Source organism: Schistocerca piceifrons, chromosome 5 (assembly GCF_021461385.2).
Source record: "Schistocerca piceifrons isolate TAMUIC-IGC-003096 chromosome 5, iqSchPice1.1, whole genome shotgun sequence".
NCBI classification, from domain to species: Eukaryota; Metazoa; Arthropoda; class Insecta; order Orthoptera; family Acrididae; genus Schistocerca; species Schistocerca piceifrons.
Genome location: NC_060142.1, coordinates 370,756,650 through 370,774,576, shown reverse-complemented (window position 1 = coordinate 370,774,576; position 17,927 = coordinate 370,756,650).

The following is a 17,927-nucleotide window of genomic DNA, read 5'->3' as shown; positions in this document are numbered from 1 at the left end:
CGAAAGATCTATTAAGTGATATTTTCTGATATATAAAATAAGTAGCTTCGCTTCTTACTTTCAGGGCAGTGAAATACTGGAATATTTCAAATGCTCTAATTAGATTTACACAGGGCTGTCCGAGTTTCTAATTAAATGAGATGCCAGTTCTAAGCAAGTGCTACTGTTCCTAGATATGTCGGCGAGATGGCCACAATAGCAGCTAGAAAGGTATCACCGAAGCCGCTCATTTACGTTCATCAGCACGACTCACCCACATTTCCACTTGAGAGCCTACCAATAACGTGTTAAATGATTAGTAGTAATGAATAATAAGACATGAGTTGTACTTGAACGAAAACATGTAAATGTTCTCACTAATATAAACATACAATGATAAATACTGAAACACGTATGTATTCATTACTAGTGATGGCGAGGCATGACAGAATCTCTGACCAGAGAGTTATTTATCGTTGCTAGTCTGCGCTTGACCGCACGAGACGACAGTCAGTAGTGTGTGGCGAGTCGGCTGAGGTAGTAGTCAGTCGACAGTAGTAGCGAGTGGACGGTTGTACTGAGCAGACGTCGGCATGCGTCGACGGCGTGTTCTTCTTGCGACTCTGGTCAGGATTGTGGTGGACGATGAGTATTGTTGTAGAAGGTAATGAAGCAGCATTGCGCAAATCTAATAATGTACGTTAATTGCAATTAATTTGTTCAAAAAAATGCCCCAATAATAATTTTTTATAAAGTAACTCTTTTAAAGGAAAACATTCATTTCGATTTAAAGAATATTTCCTATGCATTTCCTCCAAGAATCAAAATTAAATATACGCCAGCATTGCAAGAAGCTGTGTCGATAAATAAGAGCAGATATAGATGCAGTTTTTTAATTGAGGTAAGAATTTTTGCTTTTTTTATTCAGAATACAGGGCCGAAGGTCAGCGCTGCTGTCCTTACAAAATTTATCGGGTTTAATTATTTCACAGGGCCGAAGATCAGCGCTGCTGTCCTTATAAAATCTATCAAGTTTAATTATTTCTGTTGAGATGTTAGATACGGTTCATGGTTCATAATCTAATTAATATTATTGTTATTGGTTTTATGTTCAATTTTCATTCCATAATTTGTGTGGCGAGTGTACGCTTGGCTACAATTTGCATTATTATTTAACAATATTATTTGCGGGGAGGTTACAATACATCCTAACAGACGAAGGCCAGGAGGAGGAAGTGTTACGAAAGAAGTAACAAAAGAAGAGTGTCAAACTTATGATACAAATTACCTCAAACAGATATCGTATTTTCACTTATTCTTCCGAATTTGAAATACTTTGGTTTCATGTTTTACATGTAAGACTCTTCTCTTTATTATAAATGGCTCAGTGCACAGCTAGTTCATTATGTTTATGAGAAGTTAGTTCGCTAACACAGCAAAAACAAGAAAAAATACGTATACACTATGTGATCAAAAGAATCCGTACACCTGTCTGAATATTGATTAAAGGTTCGTGGCGCCCTCCATCGATAATGCAGGAATTGATTTTGATGTTGACCCACCCTTAGCCATGATGACAGCTTCCAATCCCGCAGCCATACGTTCAATTAGGTGCTGGATGATTTCTTGGGAAATGACACCCCGTTCTTCACGGAGGGCTGCACTATGGAGAGGTATCGATGTCAGTCGTTGAGGCCTCGTACGAAGTCAGCATTCTAAAACATCCCAAGGATGTTCTATAGGATTCAGGTCAGGACTCTGTGCAGGGCAGTTCATTACAGGGATGTTATTGTAGTGTAACCACGCCGTCACATGTCGTGCATTATCAACAGGTGCTCGAACATGTTGAAAGATGCAATCGCCATCGCCGACTTGCTCTGCAATAGTGAGAAGCAAAAAGGTGCTTACAACATCAATGTAGGCCTGTGCTGTGACAGTGCCATGCAAAACAACGGTGGAAGTCCCCTCCATGAAAAACACAACCACACCATAACACCACCGCCTCTGGCACTTCAAAGGCTGGCAGATGTTCAGCGGGCATTCGCCATACCCACACCCTGCCATCCATCGGATCACCACATTGTGTACCGTGATTCGTCACTCTGCACAACGTTTTTCCACTGCTCAATCGTCCGTTGTTTACGCTACTTACACTAAGCGAGCTTTTTTTGGCATTTAACAACGTGATGTGTGGCTTATGAGCAGCCGCTGGACCAGGAAATCCAAGTTTTCTCACCTCCCGCCTAACTGTCACAGTTCTTACAGTGGATCCTGATGCAGTTTAGAATTCTTGTGTGATGGTCTGGATAGATATGTGCCTATTACACATTACGACCTTCTTCAACTGTCGGCGGTCTCCGTCAGTCAACAGACGAGGTCGGCCTGTACGCTTTTGTGCTGTACGTGTCCCTTCACGTTTCCACTTCACTATCATATCGGAAACAGTGGACCTAGAGCTGTTTGGGAGTGTGGAAGTCTAGCGTACAGACGTATGACACAAGTGACACCCAGTCACCTAACCACATTCGAAGTTCGTGTTCTCCACTAAGCGCCACATTCTGCTCTCTCACGATGTCTAATGACTACTGAGGTCGCTGATACGGCGTTCGTGGCAGTAGGTGGCAGCACAATGCACCTAATATGAAAAACGTATGTTTTAGGGGGTATCCCGATACTTTTGATCACTTAGTGTATGTTGTGAATGACTGTTACAGTGATTACGTTACGAGCAGGGCTCTCAACAATTTTCGTTCAAATAAGTGACGAGTTGGGAACACGCATTGTAACCTCCTCCTTCACACAGAAATCAGTTGAGGGAGAACACTTAGTCGTGCGTATGAACGTAAGGATTCAGTTCGTCAGTTATGTGAGCAAGAAACCAAAATCAACTTTTTCGATGCCTTACCCAAACGAGCTCTTGAGCACAAAACGAACTTTGCCTTCACATTCATTTGAAATACTCAGGAAGACAACTTGTAGAATGAGATTTTCACTCTGCAGCAGAGTGTGCGCTGATATGAAACTTCCTGGCAGATTAAAACTGTGTTCCCGACCGAGACTCGAACATGGGACCTTTGCCTTTCGCGGGCAAGTGCTCTACCATCTGAGCTACTGTAAAGTTTGGAAGGTAGTAGACGAGATACTGGTAGAAGTAAGGCTGTGAGGACCGGTCGTGAGTCGTGCTTCGGTAGCTCAGATGGTAGAGCACTTGCCCGCGAAGGACAAAGGTCCAGAGTTCGAGTCTGGGTCGGGCACATAGTTTTAATCTCCCAGGAAGTTTCAAGACAACTTCTAGTCTACAACATTAGGGTGCAGATTACTTTACTCCCAGAGACAGCATTACTACCTTAAGAGATAACATCGTGGGATGGCTGAGAAAAACAGTACAAGGAAATTCTGATACGTTTCCATTAACTTCGGAATTTTAGTTTTGAACTTCAAGTTGTTGAAGGCCAGAAATTGACACAATTGAAGAATAACCGTACTTGATAACTTGAAACAAGACTCATACTTAAGCCAATTCTGAATTTCTATTCAGCACCGTCACCATCACTTAAGTAAACGAGCACTCACCGTTTTGCAGCTGTTTTGAATGACTTATTAGTGTTAAATTCATTTAAGAACTTTACTCAGGATGAAAATAAATGATTTATACAAACAGTTCCCTATGGCATTATAGAACGACCTTAGTTGTTCAAAAAAATGTTCAAATGTGTGTGAAATCTTATGGGACTTAACTGCTAAGGTCATCAGTCCCTAAGCTTACACACTACTTAACCTAAACCATCCTAATAACAAACACACACACCCATGCCCGAGGGAGGACTCGAACCTCCGCCGGGACCAACCGCACAGTCCATGAATGCAGCGCCTCAGACCGCTCGGCTAATCCCGCGCGGCCCGACCGTAGTTGTTACATTCAGACACCACTGACACGTGTATGAAAAACCCTCATGTTTAACACGAACGAGATTAGTAAATATGCTGAGCATTAGTATTTAAAAGTGTCTGTCTGAAACTCATGTTCCTGTGATCACTTATGTGTCACGTATTAATATTAGTGATTGGTAGTTCATGAAATTGTACGTATTACAATGGAGTCGCCAGGAGGAAAAGCTTGGAAAACATTGATATAGAAATCAAACGCCGACTTTTGCCCGTGCGTTCGAGTAGGGCCCGTCCATGCTGTAGATTCTGAGCTTGCGGTGTTGGGGGAGTTCCGATTTCAGCATCGCGTTCCGGCTTGTGCCCACACCACTTCAAAGTAGACTAACCAATGGGTATTAAATGAATTTAACGAAAAAATTAAATTAACGTGGTGAAATAGGTGCTTCAGTGTCCCGAAGAGTTCTGTCAGTGCATCTACATCCAACGAATCATGAGGAGGACGACATTGAGAATACACATAACTGTTCATAACTGGTATGGGAATTTCCAATGCAACTACTTAGCCCCGCATCCGGTAACATTGCTCTTCCGGTAGGGGTGATAGCCCCTTTATGAAAGTGTCTCGTTGTTGTTGTTGTGGTCTTCAGTCCTGAGACTGGTTTGATGCACCTCTCCATGCTACTCTATCCTGTGCAAGCTTCTACAACTCCCAGTACGTACTGCAACCTACATCCTTCTGAATCTGCTTAGTGTATTCATCCCTTGGTCTCCCTCTACGATTTTTACCCTCCACTCTGTCCGCCAATACTAAATTGGTGATCCCTTGATGCCTCAGAACATGTCATACCAACCGATCCCTTCTTCTAGTCAAGTTGTGCCACAAACTCCTCTTCTCCCCAATCCTATTCAGTACCTCCTCATTAGTTACCTGATCTACCCATCTAATCTTCAGCATTCTTCTGTGCACCACATTTCAAAAGCTTCTATTCTCTTCTTGTCCAAACTGTTTATCGTCCATGTTTCACTTCCATACGTGACTACACGCCGTACAAATACTTTCAGAAACGACTTCCTGACACTTAAATCTATACTCGATGTTGACAAATTTCTCTTCTTCAGAAACGCTTTCCTTGCCATGGCCAGCCTACATTTTATATCCTCTCTACTTCGACCATCATCAGTTATTTTGCTCCCCAAATAGCAAAACTCCTTTACTACTTTAAGTGTCTCATTTCCTAATCTAATTCCCTCAGCATCGCCCGACTTAGACTACATTCCATTATCCCCGTTTTGCTTTTGTTGATGTTCATCTTATATCCTCCTTTCAAGACACTATCCATTCCGTTCAACTGCTCTCCCAAGTCCTTTCCTGACTCTGACAGAATTACAATGTCATCGGCGAACCTCAAAGTTGTATCAAGGACTTTAAAAAGAGTTTCATGTAAGCAGATGCAGAACGGTTTCCCATGGGCCATGAACTGTAATTCTTCCATATGCGATTGGTATCAATTTAAGCTCCACTGAAACACAAAAGATATAGTGGGAGCCATTGACTTGCGATAGTTGTCCTCGCACTTCTCCCTCGATGGCGGTCATTTACCCGAGAAGTCAGAGGCAACTTTTGGTAGTGCCCAGTCCCTCATTTCCTCCATGAATATTCTAGACAGTTAAATCACCATTGAAACAGGAGGATGCTTACCAGTCCAAAGGTTAAGCTGCCACTTTCTTTCTTCTTCTTCAAATGACCTTTTGTGTGACATTTTTACGTATTTATGAGAGGAGTTGCCGGCTTAGGTGGAGAGGACGGCTCAGTAGGCTTTTGGTGGTGAGCAGCAGTACGTGGCTGGGGTTCGAAGTCCATCATCGACAGCTTTCGAATGATGTCAGTTTCACGCGTAGTTTTTCCCCCACAAGTTCACTGTCAAGTGCATATACTCGAACTTGAATCAGTAGTCAGGGATCATGCGGAGACATCAGTCTTGGCCACTAGCTTCTTGAGGGTTAATGTGAATGAAGTAGGAAACTCTGGAGGTTAGATAGCTTTGAAGGCTTTTTATCTTCAACATATGGTGTGCAACTCATAACTTTCAACTCATGGACTTTCACTTCCTTGCTATAAACCCCACACATCCTACTCCATACTCTGTGAACCTAGAAGCAGTTTAAACACTCAAGAGGATGTGTGAAAGAATCACCTCTTTATGAACTCAGCCAGCATAATTTCCACATGTAGAACTCCCATTACATGCCATAGTACTATGAACAAATCTCTGACATTTGGAATATTTCGTTGTGCTGAAAAATATAGTGAAACCTTAAGACAGATGAAAATTCCAAAGTGTTGAACGTTAGACTAAATGTTGTAGTTCTTTCAACTTTGCCACTGAGTCTCTGTGATAACCATAGTTTCCATTCTTTGCCAAACACCATATGGTCCATCTCCATTACAGTAGAGCAGGTAACTGCTCTTTTAAAGAACCTAGGCATGTTGTACAATTCAGCCACAAGAGGATAGTCACTTCAGGTCTTGAATCCCAGAAGCATAGATACTTGGTTCGATGTGTCTGTTTCGACGAGAAGTGTCCTGTCACGAAGTCATCTGACATTTAGGAACGACTCATCCATAACGTCCAGTGCCTTGTGACTATACAAAGTGAAGACCTTCTGAAATTGTCCCTCTGCACTCTTCACCATAACGTTAATGTTATGGGAGACAAGGACCCTGTTACTATATTTCTGAGACAACTTCTGATGCAGATTGAACAACTGAGCTCTCTTTTTCGGTTGATGTAGGTATTACCTAAGGTACACCCATCCTCTCAGGAGAAGACATGAATTTAGATTACTTCACTTGGATCCCATAAGTCCCCTGGGATTCTTATAAAGGACTTCACCTTACTCACAGTTCAGGCAGTGAAGGACTCTTTTCTCTGAAACACAGAATGTCCCAACACGATGACTAATGATGGTCCCTGAAACATGCCCAGACTTTGTGGCAGAAGAGGAATGGTGGCATAGGTCAGCCTCCAGATGAGGAAACTCAGGCCGCCATTCCTGCTGATAGGGCACCCTCAGAAAACACAGCGCTACCTTCCTTAAGGTTTGGGACAATCATAGCGATACACTCTGGCAGACGCCAGTGTGGATGGGGTTACCTGCCACTAGCTGTGCTATCACTAGCGTAGCCTTCAGCGTCTATGACACATACAAATCGTCCTGCCTGATACTAGAGCTGCCTGAGATAATATGATGTACCCATCAAGGGCATAATTAGAATAGACATTGTAATGATAAGTGTCCTTCTATTTATGTTCCAACTAACACTTTTTCGAACACAAACTATTATCATAGATAAGATGGCAGCCACAGTGTAAGACGTGTTAAGTTCGGCTCGCGAAATTTAGTTGAATTCGAAGGTGTTCTCGCAGGTGGTGTTGTCTAGTACCAGTGGAAATTGTGTAAACAACAGTGTTCTGTGCAATAGAGTTATTTTTTTCTGTGCTTCGAGAAAATGGTAAACAGAAGAGTCAACAGCAGCGCGTCCAGCAGCGGGTAAGCAGCAAGTGCGGCGGGCCAGCTCTTGGCGGAAGGTGTAGCCGCGGCTCTCGGTATAGCGGAGCTGGTCCGCACCGAGGTAAACGCTGCACTTCACGATTAAGACAATCTCTATCTGATAGCAGGAGCCATATCAGATATAGTAACGGCAGCAGTATTGGCCTAAATGCGTGAAACTGTTGAGGCTAATAGTGCTGATATTACAGCACTAAAAAAGTCTGTGTCTGAATACGAGAAAAGGGCACGAGAGTTAGAAGTGAAACTATCTGCCGCAACAGACGAGCTAGAACAGTACCAAAGGCGAAATAGTCTACGACTGTTTGGAGTAGCAGAAAATAAGGAAGAAGACACAGACAACCCGCTCATACAGGTTGCACGTGAAAAATTAGGCGTTGACAGGAGCCATCGGGTGAGACGAAAACTACCAGGTGCTACCAAACCTCGTCCATTAATAATTAAATTTGTCTCATACCGAAAAGGGCAGAGATCTGTACCCAGCAAGGACAGGGTTTACAATAAGGGAAGATCTGACACACGAACGGCTAAAGGTTTTGAACAGTGCTATATCCCATTTTGGTCTTCAGAATGTGTGGACTCAGAATGGCAGAGTAATCATTAAGACAGAAGCTGGAAAGAAGACAGTCACAAACATGACAGAATTGAATAGTATTAAGTGAAGCTACTCGAGCCAAAAGTGCTAACTTAACACCATTTGCAAATTGTAACAGCCCTGTACTTAGATATACTGTCTGTTAATTGTATTAACTTTTTATTTATACCCATATTTGTACCTTCAAATAACAGTTTTTGTAACTGTATTAACATTTAACTATTTTTTGTACCTGTAGCGCTAATGTTTACTTAATTTTAGTTACTGCTAATACTTTTTTCATTTTCTCAGTTTATTCTCTTCCATTCTATAATAGTACCATTGCAATTATCAGTCTCTCCTTTAGTTCATTAATCACCCATCTCTTCGGTTTAAATTGTTCACGACAAAAATCACTATTAGTATCACTTTAGCAAATTTCAATCTAATTGTCGCTTCCCACGATAATCACTACCAGTATCACTTTAGTAAATTTCAATTTAATTCTAGCTTCCTACGGTAATCTGTAAGTTATTAAGCTTACTTCTCTCTGCTGGCAGCATCGGGCTCTTAAATAACTCCCCTTTCCCCTACTTCTACCCTAAGCTGTTTTAAATACGCTAATTAAATTTCTCTTCTTACGACACAGGATACACAGCGACACACAGACGTCACTATTTTGGTCATATTATCCTTGCACCGAATACCACTAATCCATTTTCTATACTCCTGCAACCTCAGGAAGTCTCTGGCACTCGCAGAGTCACAAACAGGGCGCGCAAAATCCCGTACACCCGTGTGTTATGTCACTTGGCGGAAGCACCAGCCAGTGCCCCTCGCGGCAGGTAGTGCCTAACAAAGGGACAAACCAGTCTGCCACCCTACTCCAGGCTGCTCAGCGGAACGCGTCAGAGTTTTTAGTAGATCACTGTAACATCCAGTCTTTACCTGCACATTACGAAGAACTTAGCCAACGAAACTACCACGTAGTCCTCTTATCCGAAACGTAGTTAAAACCACACTTATCCTCTTCATCTATTCACCTGCCAGGTTACACATTTCTTAGTTCAGACAGATCAATAAAGCGAGGTGGTGGGGTCGACACATATATACGAACAGGTCTCAAAACGAAAGTCTCATGTACGTCAAACCCTGCTGAAGAAAATGAGGCTGAATTCATGTTCATTGAAATAAATGTACAAAGTCGGAAGCTCTTGATTGGCTTCGTGTACAAGCCGCCAAAAATTAGCTCAGTGGGTACCTTTCAGTCGGAATTACATTCAATTGAGTGCCAATACGAACATGTCATTGTAGTGGGTGACTTGAACATAGACCTGCTAAGAGACACTCCCTCCGCAATAAACCTAAGAAGATTGTTTATTTGCAATAGCATGAACATTCTTGCATTACAACCTACACACTATATGGCGCACAGTCATACTCTTATAGACGTAATCAGAACGAAACAGACTGACAAAGTAAGAGATGTTGGTCAAACATCGGCCCCTGGCCTCTCAGCACAGGATGTAATATTCCTGGCCTACTCTGTACAGCCCCCTAGGATCAAATCGCGTTACATAACTTGTAGGAACATGAAACGTATTAACCTTGACGCTCTAACAGCCGATTGCTCAGAAACATCATTGCATCAAATAATCAGAGAACCTACAAGCGACGGCAAAATTAATAAACTTGGTGATAAACTCACTGCACTCTATAACAAACATGCACCTGTACGCACAATACGTGTAGGAAAATCTCCTGTTCCATGGCTGACAGCTGAATTACGTCAAATGATGAATAATAGGGATGCTGCCCACAGGCGTTTCAGTGCAGATCCGAAACCCGAGCGTTTCGAGGAATATAGAAAGCTACGGAACAGAGTGAAACAATGCATTCGCAATTCTAAAATCAGGCACGCTCGCTCCCGTGTATGCAGCGATCTGACGCCCACGACTCTATGGGGGTCGGAAAGGCAAAATCGGAAACTACTTTTGATGTGTCAGCTAACGAATTACATGAATCCTTCTCTGCACCTCTGAATCCCCACACGGCTGATAATTACCTTCCACAAGAATCCCCAAACAGGATAACTAACAACGATACCTTCAATCTAAAATATGTAACAATAAATACGACAAGAAAAGCAATAATGAGAATCTCTTACGATGAAATAGGCAATGACAGTATCAGTTGTTGTTGTTGTAGTTGTCTTCAGTCCTGAGACTGGTTCGATGCAGCTCTCCATGCTACTCTATCTGTGCTAGTTTCTTCATCTCCCAGTACCTACTGCAACCTACATTCTTCAGAATCTCCTTAGTGTATTCATCTCTTGATCTCCCTCTACGATTTTTACCCTCCACACTGCCCTCCAGTACTAAATTGGTGGTCCCTTGATGCCTCAGATCATGTCCTACCAACCGATCCCTTCTTCTAGTCAAGTTGTGCCACAAACTTCTCTTCTCCCTAGCACCACATTTCGAAAGCTTCTACTCTCTTCTTGTCCAAACTATTTATCGTCCATGTTTCACTTCCATGCATGGCTACACTCCATACAAATACTTTCAGAAACGTCTTCCTGACACTTATATCTATACTAGGTGTTAACAAATTTCTCTTCTTCAGAAATGCTATCCTTGCCATTGCCAGTCTACATTTTATATCCTCTCTACGTCGACCATCATCAGTTATTTTGCTCCCCAAATAGCAAAACTCCTTTACTACTTTATGTGTCTCATTTCCTAATCTAATTCCCTCAGCATCACCCGACTTAATTCGACTACATTCCATTATCCTCGTTTAGCTTTGGTGATGTTCATCTTATATCCTCCTTTCAAGACACTATTCATTCCGTTCAACTGCTTTTCCAAGTCCTTTGCTGCCTCTGACAGAATTACAATGTCATCGGCTAACCTCAAAGTTTTTATTTCTTCTCCATGGATCGTAATACCTACTCCGAATTTTTCTTTTGTTTCTTTCACTGCTTGTTCAATATACAGATTGAATAACATTGGGGAGAGGTTGCAACCCTGTCTTACTCCCTTCCTAACCACTGCTTCCCTTTGATTTACCTCGACTCTTATAAATGCCATCTGATTTCTGTACAAATTGTAAATAGCCTTTCGCTCCCTGTATTTTACCTCTGCCACCTTCAGATTTGGAAAGAGAGTATTCCAGTCAACATTGTCAAAAGCTTTCTCTAAGTCTACAAATGCGAGAAACGTAGGTTTGCCTTTCCTTAATCTATTTTCTAAGATAAGTCCTAGGTTCTGTATTGCCTCACGTGTTCCAATATTTCCACGCAATCCAAACTGATCTTCCCCGAGGTCGGCTTCTACTAGTTTTCCATTCGTCTGTATAGAATTCGCGTTAGTATTTTGCAGCCGTGACTTATTAAACTGATAGTTCGTTAATTTTCACATCTGTCAACACCTGCTTTCTTTGGAATTGGAATTATTATATTCTTCTTGAAGTCTGAGGGTATTTCATTTGTTTCATACATCTTGCTCACCATATGATAGAGTTTTGTCAGGACTGGCTCTCCCAAGGCTGTCATTAGTTCTAATGGAACGTTGTCTACTCCCAGGACCTTGTTCGACTTAGGTCCTTCAGTGCTCTGTCACGCATTATCATATCTCGAATTTCATCTTCATCTACATCCTCTTCCATTTCCATAATACTGTCCTCAAGTACATCGCCCTTGTATAGACCCTCTATATACTCCTTCCACCTTTCTGCTTTCCCTTCTTTGCTTAGAACAGTGTTTCCATCTGAGCTCTTGATATTCATGCAAGTGGTTCTCTTTCCTTCAAAGGTCTCTTTCATTTTCCTGTAGGCAGTATCTATTTTACCCCTAGTGTGATGAGCCTCTACATCCTCATATTTATCCTCTAGCCATCCCTGCTTAGCCACTTTCCACTTCCTGTCGATCTCATTTTTACGACGTTTGTATTCCTTTTTGCCTCCTTCATTTACTACAATTTTATATTTTTTCCTTTAATCAATTAAATTCAATATTTCTTCTGTTACCAAAGGGTTTCTACTAGTCTTCGTCCTTTTACCTACTTGATCCTCTGCTGCCCTCATTACTTCATCCCTCAAAGCCACCCATTCTTCTTCTACTGTGTTTCTTTCCCCCATTCCTGTCAATTGTTCCCTTATGCTCTCCCTGAAACTCTGTACAAGCTCTGGTTCTTTTAGTTTATCCAGGTCCCATCTCCTTACGTTCCCACGTTTTTGCAGTTTCTTCAGTTTTAATCTACAGCTCATAACCAATAGATTGTGGTCAGAGTCCACATCTGCCCCTGGAAATGTCTTACAATTTAAAACCTGGTTCCTAAATCCCTGTCGTACCATTATATAACCTATCTGAAACCTGTCAGTATCTCCAGCCTTCTTCCACGTATACAACCTTCTTTATGATTCTTGAACCAAGTGTTAGCTATGATTAAGTTATGCTCTGTGCTAAATTCTACCAGGCGGTTTCCTCTTTCATTTCTTACCACCAATCCGTATTCACCTACTACGTTTCCTTCTCTCCCTTTTCCTACTAGCGAATTCCAGTCACCCATGACTATTAAATTTTCGTCACCCTTCACTATCGAAATTATTTCTTTTATTTCATCATACATTTCTTCAATTTCTTCGTCATCTGCAGAGCTAGTTGGCATATAAATTTGTACTACTGTGGTAGACGTGGGCTTCGTATCTATCTTGTCCTCAATAATGGGTTCACTATGCTGTTAGTAGTAGCTCACCCGCCTTCATATTTTCCTATTCTTTATTATACCTACTCCTGCATTACCCCTATTTGATATTGTGTTTATAACCCTGTAGTCACCTGACCGGAAGTCTTGTTCCTCCTGCCACCGAACTTCACTATTACCCACTATGTCTAATTTAACCTTTTCATTTTCCTTTTTAAATTTTCTAACTTTTTTTTTTGTCATCAGTCTACTGACTGGTTTGATGCGGCCCGCCACGAATTCCTTTCCTGTGCTAACCTCTTCATCTCAGAGTAGCACTTGCAACCTACCTCCTCAATTATTTGCTTGACGTATTCCAATCTCTGTCTTCCTCAATAGTTTTTGCCCTCTACAGCTCGCTCTAGTACCATGGAAGTCATTCCCTCATGTCTTAACAGATGTCCTATCTTCCTGTCGCTTCTCCTTATCAGTGTTTTCCACATATTCCTTTCCTCTCCGATTCTGCGTAGAACCTCCTCATTCCTTACCTTATCAGTCTACCCAATTTTCAACATTCGTCTATGGCACCATATCTCAAATGCTTCGAGTCTCTTCCGTTCCGGTTTTCCCACAGTCTATGTTTCACTGCCATACAATGCTGTACTCCAGACGTACATCCTCAGAAATTTCTTCCTCAAATTAAGGCCGGTATTTGATATTAGTAGACTTCTCTTGGCCAGAAATGCCTTTTTTGCCATAGCGTGTCTGCTTTTGATGTCCTCCTTGCTCCGTCCGTCATTGGTTATTTTACTGCCTGGGTAGCAGAATTCCTTAACTTCATTGACTTCGTGGCCTACAATCCTGATAAGTTTCTCGCTGTTCTCATTTCTACTACTTCTCGTTACTTTCGTCTTTCTCCGATTTACTCTCAAACCATACTGTGTACTCATTAGACTGTTCATTCCGTTTAGCAGATCATTTAACTCTTCTTCACTTTCATTCAGGATAGCAATGTCATCAGCGAATCGTATCATTGATATCCTTTCACCTTGTATTTTTATTCCACTCCCGAACCTTTCTTTTATTTCCATCATTGCTTCCTCGATGTACAGATTGAAGAGTAGGGGCGAAAGGCTACAGCCTTGTCTTACACCCTTCTTAATATGAGCACTTCGTTCTTGATCGTCCACTCATATCATTCCCTCTTGGTTGTTGTACGTATTGTTTATGACCCGTCTCTCCCTATACCTTACCCCTACTTTTTTCAGAATCTCGAACAGCTTGCACCATTTTATATTGTCGAACGCTTTTTCCAGGTCGACAAATCCTATGAAAGTGACTTGATTTTTCTTTAGCCTTGCATCCATTATTAGCCGTAACGTCAGAATTGCCTCTCTCGTCCCTTTAGTTTTCCTAAAGCCAAACTGATCGTCACCTAGCGCATTCTCAATTTTCTTTTCCATTCTTCTATATATTATTCTTGTAAGCAGCTTCGATGCATGAGCTGTTAAGTTGATTGTGCGATAATTCTCGCACTTGTCAGCTCTTGCCGTCTTCGGAGTTGTGTGGATGATGCTTTTCCGAAAGTCAGATGGTATGTCGTCAGACTCATATATTCTACAAACCAACGTGAAAAGTCGTTTTGTTGCCACTTCCCCCAATGATTTTAGAAATTCTGATAGAATGTTATCCATCCCTTCTGCCTTATTTGACCGTAAGTCCTCCAAAGCTCTTTTAAATTCCGATTCTAATACTGGATACCCTATCTCTTCTAAGTCGACTCCTGTTTCTTCTTCTATCAAATCAGACAAATCTTCACCCTCATAGAGGCTTTCAATGTATTCTTTCCACCTATCTGCTCTCTCCTCTGCATTTAACAATGGAATTCCCGTTGCACTCCTTATGTTGCCACAGTTGCTTTAAATGTCACCAAAGGTTGTTATGACTTTTCTGTATGCTGAGTCTGTCCTTCCGACAATCATATCTTTTTCGATGTCTTCACATCTTTCCTGCAGCCATTTCGTCTTAGTTTCCCTGCACTTCCTATTTATTTCATTCCTCAGCGACTTGTATTTCTGTATTCCTGATTTTCCCGGAACATGTTTGTACTTCCTCCTTTCATCAATCAACTGAAGTATTTCTTGTGTTACCCATGGTTTCTTCGCAGCTACCTTCTTTGTACCTATGTTTTCTTTTCCCAACTTCTGCGATGGCCCTTTTTAGAGATGTCAGTCCATTCCTCTACAACTGTACTGCCTACTGCGCTATTCCTTATTGCTGTATCTATAGCGTTAGAGAACTTCAAAAGTATCTCGTCATTCCTTAGTACTTCCGTATCCCACTTCTTTGCGTATTGATTCTTCCTGACTAATGTCTTGAACTTCAGCCTACTCTTCATCACTACTATGTTGTGATCTGAGTCTATATCTGCTCCTGGGTACGCCTTACAATCCAGTATCTGATTTCGGGATCTCAGTCTGACCATGGTGTAATCCAATTGAAATCTTCCCGTATTTGCCGGCCTTTTCCAAGAATACCTCCTCCTCTTGTGATTCTTGAACAGGGTAGTCGCTATTACTAGCTGAAACTAGTTACAGAACTCAATTAGTCTTTCTCCTCTTTCATTCCTTGTCCCAAGCCCATATTCTCCTGTAACCTTTTCTTCTACTCCTTCCCCTACAACTGCATTCCAATCGCCCATGACTATTAGATTTTCGTCCCCCTTACATACTGCATTACCCTTTCAATATCCTCTTACACTTTCTCTATCTGTTCATCTTCAGCTTGCGACGTCGGCATGTATACCTGAACTATCGTTGTCGGTGTTGGTCTGCTGTCGATTCTGATTAGAACAACCCAGTCATTGAACTGTTCACTGTAACACACCCTCTGCCCTACCTTCCTATTCATAACGAATCCTACACCTGTTACACCATTTCCTGCTGCTGTTGATATTACCCGATACTCATCTGACCCGAAATCCTTGTCTTCCTTCCACTTCACTTCACTGACCCCTACTGTATCTACATTGAGCCTTTGCATTTCCCTTTTCAGATTTTCTAGTTTCCCTACCACGTTCAAGCTTCTGACATTCCACGCCCCGACTCGTAGAACGGTATCCTTTCGTTGATCATGCACTCTTTTTCTCATGGTAACCACCCCCTTGGCCGTCCCCTCCCGGAGATCCGAATGGGGGACTATTCCGAAATATTTTGCCAATGGAGAGATCATCATGACACTTCTTCAATTACAGGCCCCATTTCCTATGGATACACGTTACGTGTCTTTAATGCAGAGGTTTCCATTGCCTTCTGCATCCTCATGTCGTTGACCATTGCTGTTTCTTCCGCCTTTAGGGGCAATTTTCCACCCCTAGGACAAGAGAGTGCCCAGAACCTCTATCCGCCCCTCCGCCGTCTTTGACAAGGCCGTTGGCAGAATGATGCTGACTTCTTATGCCGGAAGTCTTCAGCCGCCAATGCTGATTATTTATCAAAATTAAGGCAGTGGCGGGGATCGAACCCGCGACCGAAGACGTTTTGGTTATGGATCAAAGACGCTGCCCCTACGCAGGTCATCAGTTACTTTAATTAGAGCAGTGTTTGATCTGTGGATCTGACATTCCACGCTCCGATCCATAGAACGCCAGTTTTCTTTCACCTGATAACAACATCCTCTTCAGTAGTCCCCGCCCGGAGATTCGAATGGGGGCTATTTTACCTTCGAAATGATTTACCCAAGAGGACGCCATCATCATTTAACCATACAGTAAAGCTGCATGCCTTCGGGAAAAATTACGGCTGTAGTTTCCCCTTGCTTTCAGCCGTTCACAGTACGAGAACAGCAAGGCCGTTTTGGTTAGTGTTACAAGGCCAGATCAGTCAATCATCCAGACAGTATCAGTGCTACCATGATTAAGAATTTTGCCGAAATCTTAATTCCTGTCTTAACTGACATATTTAATTTTTCCCTCGTGAATGGAATATTGTCCACTGCATGGAAAAGAAGCATAATTCGACCCTTCCCTAAGATCGAAAACCCGCAACTGCCTAGTGATTACCAACCAATTTGCATATTGCCGCTGTTTCCAAAGCACTTGAATATATTGTTCATGATCAAATCACTAAACACCTGCATGAATTCAGTCTATATGACAAATTTCAATCCCGTTTCCGCAAACATCACAGCTCAAACACTGCTCTAATTAAAATAACTGATGACCTGAAATATGCCATCGACAACCGAAAGGCAACAATATTGACGCTACTGGACTTCAGCAAAGCTTCTGAGACTTTAACTTTGACATATTGCTCAGAAAAATGCAACAGCTTAATTTCTCAGATAGTGCAAGGAGATGGTTTGAAGGCTACTTAAATGACAGACAGCAATGTGATGTCTGCGTAAATAAAAAATTTTCCAGGAGTCATGTTTACTCGGGAGTGCCACAAGGATCAGTCATAGGACCACTTTTGTTTTCTTTACATCTCAACGATATTTCGTCGGTTCTGTCTCCTGTAAATATCATTTCTATGCCGACGACCTCCAGCTCTACCTAAGCATCAGACTTGAGGATATAAACACTGCAATCACTCAGATAAATGATGATCTGTCTTCAGTAGTGATATGGGCGAAAATCCTGGGGCTTAAACTAAATGCAAAAAAGACGCAAGTAATCTTAATAGCCCATCAGACATTAATAAGTCCAGACTCCCGCGGATGGTTGCCTCCTATTCTGCTCGACGGTACTCCAATACCATATCAGAAAACAGTAAGAACTTGGGAGTAATTTTGGATGAGCATCTCAACTCTGCGGAGAATACAGTCGCAGAGTGCCGGAAGACGTCTGCTTGCCTCTATGCTCTCAAAGAGTTTCGGAACAGATTTCCACAGGACTTGAAAAGCCAGCTCGTGCAAGCACTCGTTCTACCGAACCTCTACTATTGTGATGTAATTCAACAAGGCATGAGTAGTGAAAACAAAAGACGGTTAGAACTAACCACGAATGCCTGTGTGCGTTACACCTGCAACATTCGCCGATGTGATCATGTTAGTGCTTCATACTCCCAGCTATGGTGGCTGCGGCTGAACAAATTGTGTGATTACCACACTCTATGTCTATTTCACCGACGTCTCGTCGTGCAAGCACCCCAGTACCTTGCTTCAGAGCTTAAACACCTGTCATGCCATCATAATCGAAACACGAGGTCACTCTAATTTGGTAGCCTAATTGT